Here is an 11,256-nt window from a genome sequence, read left to right on the forward strand (position 1 = left end):
ATCACTGCTCCAGTTCTCACTCCGCCTGATGAATCCAAGCCGTACGAGGTCTTTTGTGATGCCTCTCTCTAAGGTCTTGGCACAGTTTTGATGCAAGAGAAGAAAGTTGTTGTTTATACATCTCTCCAGTTGAAGCCAAATGAGAAGAACTACCCCACTCATGATCTCGAGTTAGCGGCAGTTGTGCATGCTCTTTTGACTTGGAGACATCTTCTATTGGGAAGAAAAGTGGACATTTTCACTGATCACAAGAGTCTCAAGTACATCTTCACTCAGCCTAATCTCAACCTCAGGCAAACTCGATGGGTCGAAATGATTCAAGAGTATAATCCGAGTATCGAGTACACTCCAGGCAAGGCCTATGTGATTGCTGACGCATTGAGCAGAAAGGCTTACTGCAATAGTCTGATTCTTAAGCCTTATCAACCCGAGCTTTGTGAAGCTTTCCGCAAACTTAAGCTGCAAGTTGTTCCTCAAGGTTTCCTCACCAACCTTCAAGTCTCTCCTACCTTGGAAGACCAGATTCGCCAAGCCCAGCTTCTTGGTGCTATGGTGAAAAAGGTGAAGATTGGGATTGCCAAGAGCCAGTCCAAGTACAAGTGCTACCGCCTTGATGACAAGGACACTCTCTTCTTCGAGGATCGTATTGTTGTACCCAAAGGTGACCTCCATAAAGTGATCATGAACGAGGCTCACAATTCTCTCCTCTCCATCCACCCTGGGAGCACGAAGATGTATCAGGACCTCAAACATGCTTATTGGTGGACTCGAATGAAGGGCTAGATCGCTCAATTCGTGAATGAATGTGATGTCTGCAGAAGAGTGAAGGCAGAACACCAAAGGCAGCAGGTCTCCTCCAACCTCCTGCCATTCTAGAATGGAAGTTTGACCACATTGAAATGGACTTCGTGACTGGGTTTCCAAAGTCCAAGCGTGGCAATGATGCTATATTCGTTGTCATCGACAAACTCACCAAAGTGGCTCATTTTCTGCCTATCAAAGAGTCGATCACTGCAGCTCAATTGGCGGAACTCTATACCTCTCGTATTGTCTCTCTGCATGGTTTTCCACAAGTGATCTCTTCAGACCGTGGCAGCATCTTTACCTCGAAGTTTTGGGATTCTTTTCAGAAGGCCATGGGCACCAACATCCGCTTCAGCACAGCTTTCCATCCTCAAACTAGCGGTCAAGTCGGGCGTGTCAACCAGATTCTTGAAGATATGCTCAGGGCTTGTGTGATGTCCTTTGGCATGAAGTGGGAGGATTGTCTTCCATATGCTGAATTCTCCTACAACAACAGTTTTCAAGCAAGTTCGGGCAAGGCCCCATTTGAAATTCTGTATGGCAGGAAGTGCCGTAGCCCTCTCAACTGGTCTGAAACCGGTGAACGTCAGCTTTTGGGTAATGACTTAATCACAGAGGCAGAGGAAATGTGCAAAATAATTCGTGATAACCTCAAAGCAGCCCAATCCCGTCAGAAGAGCTACTATGATAGTAAGCACCGCGATTTGTCTTTCGAGATCGGAGATCATGTTTACCTCCGCGTCTCTCCTATGAAAGGTACTCGTCGCTTTGGTATCAAAGGGAAGCTTGCCCCAAGATACGTGGGACCTTTCAGGATTGTCAGCAAGAGAGGCGACCTCGCCTATCAACTCGAGCTTCCTTCAAACTTTGCAAATGTTCATGACGTGTTCCATGTCTCTCAGCTTCGAAAGTGCTTCAAGACTCCTGACCGCACCGTCAACTTCGAGGACATTGAGCTCCAAGAAGATCTCTCTTATCGCGAGCACCCAGTTGCTATTCTTGAAGAGACTGAACGCAAGACTCGCAATAAGTCAATCAAATTTCTCAAAGTCAAGTGGTCACACCATTCCGACCATGAAGCTACCTGGGAAAGCGAGGATCACCTCCGTTCTGAGTACCCGCCGTTCTTTCAGTCCTAGATCTCAGGACGAGATCTTTTCGTAGTGGTGGAGTGTTGTAACACCCCGGATGTAATTTTCCCATTTTGTACTCCAACTCTTGCCGTTTCCGGCGTTAAGTTAATTTATTTTCTCGGGTTCGGGTGTTTGTCTCTGTGTGTTGTGATCGTTGTCATGCATCTCATATCATGTCATCATGTGCATTGCATTTGCATACGTGTTCATCTTATGCATTCGAGCTTTTTTCCCGTTGTCCGTTTTGCATTCCGGCGCTTCGTTCTCCTCCGGTGGTCATTTCTACCTTTCTTTCGTGTGTGGGGATTAAACATTTCCAGATTAGACCGAGACTTGCCAAGCGGCCTTGGTTTGCTACCGGTAGATCGCCTGTCAAGTTTCGTATCATTTGGACTTCGTTTGATACTCCAACGGTTAACCGAGGGACCGAAAAGGCCTCATGTGTGTTGCAGCCCAACACCCCTCCAATTTGGCCCAAAACCCACCTAACTCTGCTCCATCATCTAGAGCATTCGATCACGATCGCGTGGCTGAAAACCGCTCCTCATTTGGACTCTCCTAACTCCCTCTACCTATATATTTAGCCCCCTCCCGAAATTCGCGGACTCCTCCCTCTCAAACACGTCTGAATCCGGCCGGACGCGTCCGCTCGTCACCGCCGCCAACCGCCGCCCACCATGTGGCGCTACCGCACCGCCCCGCCGCCGGCCCGGGCAGCCCGCTTCAGGCCCCCGCGGCCCAAAGGCCTCCGCCGCCCGCGCACGATCTCCTCCGCCCGCGCCCGTCTCCGCCCCGGCGACCGAACCCCGCCGGCCGCCGCGCGCCGCCGCCTCGCCACCCACAGTGCTCGCGCCGCCGCCTCGGTTTGCGTGCAGATCTTGAAACCCTAGGTCGTTTTTTTCTCTAACTCCCGAAATTTTCAGCCCAAGTGCTCATGTTCGTAGCTCCGTAACTTTGCATCTGTAGCTCCGATTCATGCATATAGCATATCAAAATGTTCATCCCAGAGAGTACATCATTTTGTTCCATTGCATCATTTTCATTTGAGTTCATCTTGATTACAGAAATGCTGTTAGAAGAGGGCTACTTGAGATTATTGTCAGATCTGCTACTCCATTTAGGTTTTTGTCATTTTTGTCATGATTAATGTGTGCATGATATGCCCTGATGCTCTACATGTGTTTTGTTAAGGGTTTTGTCATCTTTCTAGAGGTGCAACCCATGTATTTTTGTGATGTGTGTGGTGACTAGTGCAAGCTTGCAAAGTGGTGCACTTGCTAATTCTGTTTTCAGGGACTTAGTAATTTCACTAAGTCCTGGAGCTGTTTATCTCATGATGCCATATGTTCATGTTGTTTCCTAGTGATCCGTGCCTCTTTTGAGGATGATCAGTAAGGATGTTTTGTTAATATTGTAGTGCTCTATCAATCCATGTCTTTGTTTTCAATTATGGAGCACCCTAGCTTGAGTCAATCGAGCTCTACGTTTGCTACTTTGTGAATCTAGGCAGATTGTCAACTTGTTTGCAATTTTGCCGATGGTGTTGTAGTTGATCCGTGCATGCTATGCTATTGTTCTTACCATGTATAGCTTGCATTTTGTGCCTTCTTGATGGGTGTATGCTTTTCTTGCCATGACTTGCTCTGTAGTGAGTGCATCGAGCTCGTAAACATGCCTACTTGAGTTATATTTTAGCTTGCTCCAGTTTTCACTAAGTATGAAAACTGATTATGTTTTTGCTATGTTCACATGCTTGCAATTGTATTTCCTAATCCCTTTTGGCTCAAGGTCACTTAGAGACTTTTGTTAAGCTCTTTGAGTATCTCCATGCCATGCTTTACATTGCCATGTTCAGGTCCTGTAGCACATAGTTTTGTTGCTCCGAAGAGGGCTGCCTGATCTGAAATTGTAGACAAGTGTTAATTTCACTAAGTCTGAGATCTGTTTGCCATATGCATTTTTGCCATGCTTGTTTGAAACTGTTAATGGATGAATTGGCCGTAGCTCAGTGCTAGATTTTTGTTAAGCATCTTTAATGCATCCCTGCCATGTATTTGGTTGTCTTGTTTGGTTGCTGTAGCATGTTCATCTCATTGCATTTAGATGGCTACTTGCTGTAAATCGCAGACCGGTGTCATATTTGAATCGCTTGCCATTTCCAAACCGTAACTCCGATTCCGGCGTTCTTTATATCGTTTTCAAGCGATTTCATCTCATCTTTCCAGTGGCACCCTTGGATTTCCAAGTTAAGGCCAGGATCTTGCATTTCAGGTCATATCTTGTATTTTGCATCCCACATCGCATCCCGCATAGCATACCATCCTTGCATCGTCTTGTTCGATCCTTGCACGTGGTTGATTGTGTCCTTGTTGCTTGTTTGTCTTGTTTGGGTAGAGCCGGGAGACGAGTTTGCTAACGAGGAGCCCGTTGAGTTTGCTTTCGAGGATCCCGTCAACTCTGACAACTGTGCAGGCAAGATGATCATACCCTCGAAATCACTACTATCTTTGCTATGATAGTTTGCTCGCTCTTTTGCTATGCCATTGCTACGATGCCTACCACTTGCTTGCAAGCCTCCCAAATTGCCATGTCAAACCTCTAACCCCCCATGTCCTAGCAAACCATTGATTGGCTATGTTACCGCTTTGCTCAGCCCCCTCTTATAGCGTTGCTAGTTGCAGGTGAAGATTGGAGCCCGTTCCTTGTTGGAACATTTATTTACTTGTTGGGATATCATTATATTGCTATGTTAACTTAATGAATCTATACACTTGGTAAAGGGTGGAAGGCTCGGCCTCTCGCCTAGTGTTTTGTTCCACTCTTGCCGCCCTAGTTTCCATCATATCGGTGTTATGTTCCCGGATTTTGCGTTCCTTACGCGGTTGGGTTATAATGGGAACCCCTTGACAGTTCGCCTTGATTAAAGCTTTTCCAGCAATGCCCAACCTTGGTTTTGCCATTTGCCACCTAGCCTTTTCTTTCCCTTGGGTTCTGCAGACTCAAGGGTCATCATTATTTTAAACCCCCCGGGCCAGTGCTCCTCTGAGTGTTCATCCACCTGTCAGCTGCCGGTGGCCACCAGGGGCAACTGTGGGCTGGCCTACCCGTACCTAAGACAATCTGAGTGTGCCCTGAGAAAGAGATATGTGCAGCTCCTATTGGGATTTGTCGGCACATTCAGGCGGTGTTGCTGGTCTTGTTTTAACCTGTCGAAGTGTCTTGAATAACCAAGATATCGAGTCTGATCAGAACGCCTTGGGAGGAGGTCTATTCCTTCGTTGACCGTGAGAGCTTGTCATGGGCTAAGTTGGGACTCCCCTGCAGGGACTGAACTTTCGAAAGCCATGCCTGCGGTTATGGGTAGATGGGAATTTGTTAATGTTCGGTTGTAGATAACTTGAACCTTAACTTAATTAGAATGAATCAACCGAGTGTGTTACCGTGATGGCCTCTTCTCGGCGGAGTCCGGGAAGTGGACACGGTGTTGGAGTAATGTTTGCGCAGGTTTCTCTCTAGTTTCTCACACGCGCTTTGCCTCCTCTTCTCGCTCTCTTTTGCGAATAAGTAGCCACCATACTTGCTAGTCGCTTGCTGCAGCTCCACATATATTTACCTTGCCATACCTATTAAGCTTAAATAGTCTTGATCGCGAGGGCGCGAGATTGCTGAGTCCCTGTGGCTCACAGATTACTATTACACCAGATGCAGGGCCTGATGATTCCGCTCCAGGAGACGCGTTTGAGCTCAAGTGGGAGTTCGACGAAGACTCTCAACATTACTATGTTTACTTTCCTGATGATCAGTAGTGGTGCCCAGTTGGGGGTGATTGGGACCGTTGTCGCATGTTGGGTTCTCTTTTATTTTGGCGCCGTAGTTGGGCCATGAGTGTTTGGTTGATGTAATGTTATTTATGTACTTGATTGACGTGGCGAGTGTAAGCCAACTATGTTATCTCCCGTTTTATTATCATATTCCATGGGATGTTGTGAAGGTTGCCTAACTTGCGACATATGCCTTCAATGCGATTATGCCTCTAAGTCGTGCCTCGACACGTGGGAGATATAGTCGCATCGAGCGTGTTACAGTATAGCTCACCCTCTGTTTCCCTGGTCTTATTCTGTCAGGGCATATTAACGTTCGTGCTATCTTCAGAACGAAGAGACCTCGCCGGACTACATCCGGAGAGGTTGCCAATCGCGCCCCCACCAGCTAGGCTCCAACGTCTGGCCAGGAAGCGGAGGCGAGCACAAGGCGCGCACCGGACGCTCCTCCGACAGAGGATGCAGACAGGCTGTCTGCCACAAATTCTGAAGTGGAGAGTGCCATGAACCACAGGCGTCGCCGGACAGTTCTACGCAACGCTTGTTTCTCCCAAGAGGCTTTAGATGCCTTTAATTCGGGAGATGCGTACCTCCGTGCCGCTCAAAATGGTTTAGCCAGAGCCACGGAGCAGTATGTAAAAGACATACGGGTAAGAATTTTTTTGTCAAATATAGATATACCAGTAGCCCCCGAGACTTGAAATAGTTAGAGCAACTGATTTAAGGATCATTTAATAAGCAGGTTCTTACAAAGAAGAATACCGTACTGTCCCAGGAGCTGGAAAAGTGCAAGGCCCAACTAGAGACCGCACTAGCCGCGGCAGGGGAGCCCAAAGAGACCCCCTCAGGTAAGATACGCTTCAAAAGATTAGTATTGTGTGGTGTGGGTGCAAATCTGACAAATCATGTTGCAGATGGCGCCGGATTCGATCCGGAAAAGCAGCAACTCTTACGCCGGCTAAAGGCCGGTGAGAGTACGTTGACAAAGGTGAGGCGAGAGAAGAATGATCTTCAGGATGCCAACACCAGGCTAGACATCGAACTTAAAGATGTTTGTGGCCAGCTGTCGGACTCCCCGAGGGAGAATCAGCGGCTTCGAAGCGGCATATTCAGTAAGTGCTTGAACGAACTTTGAAAAAAAAATCGGCGAGGAAGTCGACTAACAGAGTAATGTCTATAGGTATGCTCACAGGTCGTCCTGCAGAGGAGATGCCCAGTTCTACGGGTGACCTTCTTCCCGAACTCATGCAACTGCACGAGCGAATTCGGCAGGCGATGCGAGGTGTTGCCCAAGCCTTATGGCCTGCCCACTCCATGCCCGAGGTGTTGGGGAACGTTGCAGAAAATTAAAATTTTTCCTACGGTTTCACCAAGATCCATCTATGAGTTCATCTAAGCAACGAGTCAAGGGAGTGAGTTTGCATCTACATACCACTTGTAGATCGAGTGCGGAAGCGTTCAAGGGGATGGTGATGAGGGAGTCGTACTCGCCGTGATTCGGATCACCGACGACCAAGTGCTGAACGGACAGCACCTCCGCGTTCAACACACGTATGGTACGGGCGACGTCTCCTCCGTCTTGATCCAACAAGGAGGAAGGAGAGGTTGAGGAAGACAGCTCCAACGGCAGCACGACGGCGTGGTGTTGTTTGTGTAGCAGTACTCCGACAGGGCTTCGCCAAGCACGTACGGAGGAGGAGAGGTGTTGGGGAGGGGAGGGGCTGCGCCTTGGCTTGTGTGTCGCAGCCCTCCCCTCACCCCTCTATATATAGGAGGAGAGGGGCAAGGGGGCCGGCCCTCTAGGGGAAACCCTAGAGGGGGGCGGCGGCCAAAGGGAGAGGGAAAAGGGTGGCTTGCCCCCCAAGCTAGGGGGGCGCCCCCTTTAGGGTTTCCCCTCCCCTTGCCCTAGCCGCATGGGCCTAGGTGGGGAGGCGCGCCCAGTCCACTAGGGGCTGGTTCCCTCTCCCACACAGCCCATGTGGCCCCCCCGGGAGGGGTGGCCCCACCCGGTGGACCCCCGGAACCCTTCCGGTGGCCCCGGTACAATACCGGCATGCCACCGAAACTTTCCGGTGTCCGTTTAACCACTTTCCTTATATAAATCTTTACCTCCGGACCATTCCGGAACTCCTCGTGATGTACGGGATCTCATCTGGGACTCCGAACAACATTCGGTAATCACATACTTGTCTTCCTGATAACCCTAGCGTCACCGAACCTTAAGTGTGTAGACCCTACGGGTTCGGGAGACATGCATACATGACCGAGACGACCTCAGGTCAATAACCAACAGCGGATCTGGATACCCATGTTGGCTCCCACATGCTCCTCGATGTTGTCATCGGATGAACCACGATGTCAAGGATTCGATCAAACCCCGTATGCAATTCCCATTGTCTATCGGTACGTTACATGCCCGAGACTCGATCGTCGGTATCCCAATACCTCGTTCAGTCTCATTACCGGCAAGTCACTTTACACGTGCCATAATGCATGATCCCGTGACCAGACACTTGGCCACCTTGAGCTCATTATGATGATGCACTACCGAGTGGGCCCAGTGATACCTCTCCGTAACACGGAGTGACAAATCCCAGTCTCGATCCGTGTCAACCCAACAGACACTTTCGGAGATACCTGTAATGCACCTTTATAGTCACCCAGTTACGTTGTGACGTTTGGTACACCCAAATCATTCTTACGGTATCCGGGAGTTACACGATCTCATGGTCTAAGGAAGAGATACTTGACATTGGAAAAGCTCTAGCAAACGAACTAACCGACCTTTGTGCTATGCTTAGGATTGGGTCTTGTCCATCACATCATTCTCCTAATGATGTGATCCCGTTATCAACGACATCCAATGTCCATAGCCAGGAAACCATGACTATCTGTTGATCACAACGAGCTAGTCAACTAGAGGCTCACTAGGGACATATTGTGGTCTATGTATTCACACGTGTACTACGATTTCCGGATAATACAGTTATAGCATGAATAAAAGACAACTATCATGAACAAAGAAATATAATAATAATCCTTTTATTATTGCCTCTAGGGCATATTTCCAACAGTCTCCCACTTGCACTAGAGTCAATAATCTAGTTACATTGTGATGAATCGAACACCCATAGAGTTCTGGTGCTGATCATGTTTTGCTCGCGAGAGAGGTTTAGTCAACGGATCTGCGACATTCAGGTCCGTATGTACTTTGCAAATTTCTATGTCTCCATCTTGAACATTTTCACGGATGGAGTTGAAACGACGCTTGATGTGCCTGGTCTTCTTGTGAAACCTGGGCTCCTTGGCAAGGGAATAGCTCCAGTGTTGTCACAGAAGAGTTTGATCGGCCCCGACGCATTGGGTATGACTCCTAGGTCGGTGATGAACTCCTTCACCCAAATAGCTTCATGCGCTGCCTCCGAGGCTGCCATGTACTCCGCTTCACATGTAGATCCCGCCACCACGCTCTGCTTGCAGCTGCACCAGCTTACTGCTCCACCATTCAACATATACACGTATCCGGTTTGTGACTTAGAGTCATCCAGATCTGTGTCGAAGCTAGCGTCGACGTAACCCTTTACGACGAGCTCTTCATCACCTCCATAAACGAGAAACATGTCCTTTGTCCTTTTCAGGTACTTCAGGATATTCTTGACCGCTGTCCAGTGTTCCTTGCCGGGATTACTTTGGTACCTACCTACCAAACTTACGGCAAGGTTTACATCAGGTCTGGTACACAGCATGGCATACATAATAGATCCTATGGCTGAAGCATAGGGGATGACACTCATCTCTTCTATATCTTTTGCCGTGGTCGGGCATTGAGCCGAGCTCAATCTCACACCTTGCAATACAGGCAAGAACCCCTTCTTGGACTAATCCATTTTGAACTTCTTCAAAATTTTATCAAGGTATGTGCTTTGTGAAAGACCTATGAGGCGTCTCGATCTATTTCTATAGATCTTGATGCCTAATATATAAGCAGCTTCTCCAAGGTCCTTCATTGAAAAACACTTATTCAAGTAGGCCTTAATGCTGTCCAAGAATTCTATATCATTTCCCATCAGGAGTATGTCATCTACATATAATATGAGAAATGCTACAGAGCTCCCACTCACTTTCTTGTAAACGCAGGCTTCTCCATAAGTCTGCATAAACCCAAACGCTTTGATCATCTCATCAAAGCGAATATTCCAACTCCGAGATGCTTGCACCAGCCCATAAATGGATCGCTGGAGCTTGCATACTTTGTTAGCGTTCTTAGGATCGACAAAACCTTCCGGCTGCATCATATACAGCTCTTCCTTAAGATAACCGTTAAGGAATGCCGTTTTGACGTCCATCTGTCATATCTCATAATCATAGTATGCGGCAATTGCTAACATGATTCGGACGGAGTTAAGCTTCGCTACGGGAGAGAAAGTCTCATCGTAGTCAATCCCTTGAACTTGCCGATAACCCTTAGCGACAAGTCGAGCTTTATAGATGGTGACATTACCATCTGCGTCCGTCTTCTTCTTAAAGATCCATTTGTTTTCTATCGCTCGCCGATCATCGGGCAAGTCAGTCAAAGTCCATACTTTGTTTTCATACATGGATTCTATCTCGGATTTCATGGCTTCTAGCCATTTGTTGGAATCTGGGCCCGCCATCGCTTCTTCATAGTTCGAAGGTTCACCGTTGTCTAACAACATGATTTCCAGGACAGGGTTGCCGTACCACTCTGGTGCGGAACGTGTCCTTGTGGACCTACGAAGTTCAGTAGCAACTTGATCCGAAGTACCTTGATCATCATCATTATTTTCCTCTCCAGTTGGTGTAGGCATCACAGGAACATTTTCTTGAGCTGCACTACTTTCCTGTTCAAGAGGTAGTACTTCATCGAGTTCTACTTTCCTCCCACTTACTTCTTTCGAGAGAAACTCTTTTTCCAGAAAGGATCCGTTCTTGGCAACAAAGATCTTGCCTTCGGATCTAAGGTAGAAGGTATACCCAATGGTTTCCTTAGGGTATCCGATGAAGACGCATTTTTCCGACTTGGGTTCGAGCTTTTCAGGTTGAAATTTCTTGACATAAGCATCGCATCCCCAAACTTTTAGAAACGACAGCTTAGGTTTCTTCCCAAACCATAATTCATACGGTGTCGTCTCAAAGGATTTAAACGGTGCCCTATTTAAAGTGAATGTAGCTGTCTCTAGAGCGTATCCCCAAAATGATAGCGGTAAATCGGTAAGAGACATCATAGACCGCATCATATCTAATAGAGTGCGATTACGACGTTCGGACACACCGTTACGCTGAGGTGTTCCAGGCGGCGTTAGTTGTGAAACGATTCCACATTTCCTTAAGTGTGTACCAAATTCGTGACTTAAGTATTCTCCTCCACGATCTGATCGTAGGAATTTTATCTTTCGGTCACGTTGATTCTCTACCTCATTCTGAAATTCCTTGAACTTTTCAAAGGTCTCAGACTTGTGTTTCATTAAGTAGACATA

This window comes from Triticum dicoccoides, chromosome 6A, assembly GCF_002162155.2.
Source record: "Triticum dicoccoides isolate Atlit2015 ecotype Zavitan chromosome 6A, WEW_v2.0, whole genome shotgun sequence".
Lineage (NCBI taxonomy): Eukaryota > Viridiplantae > Streptophyta > Magnoliopsida > Poales > Poaceae > Triticum > Triticum dicoccoides.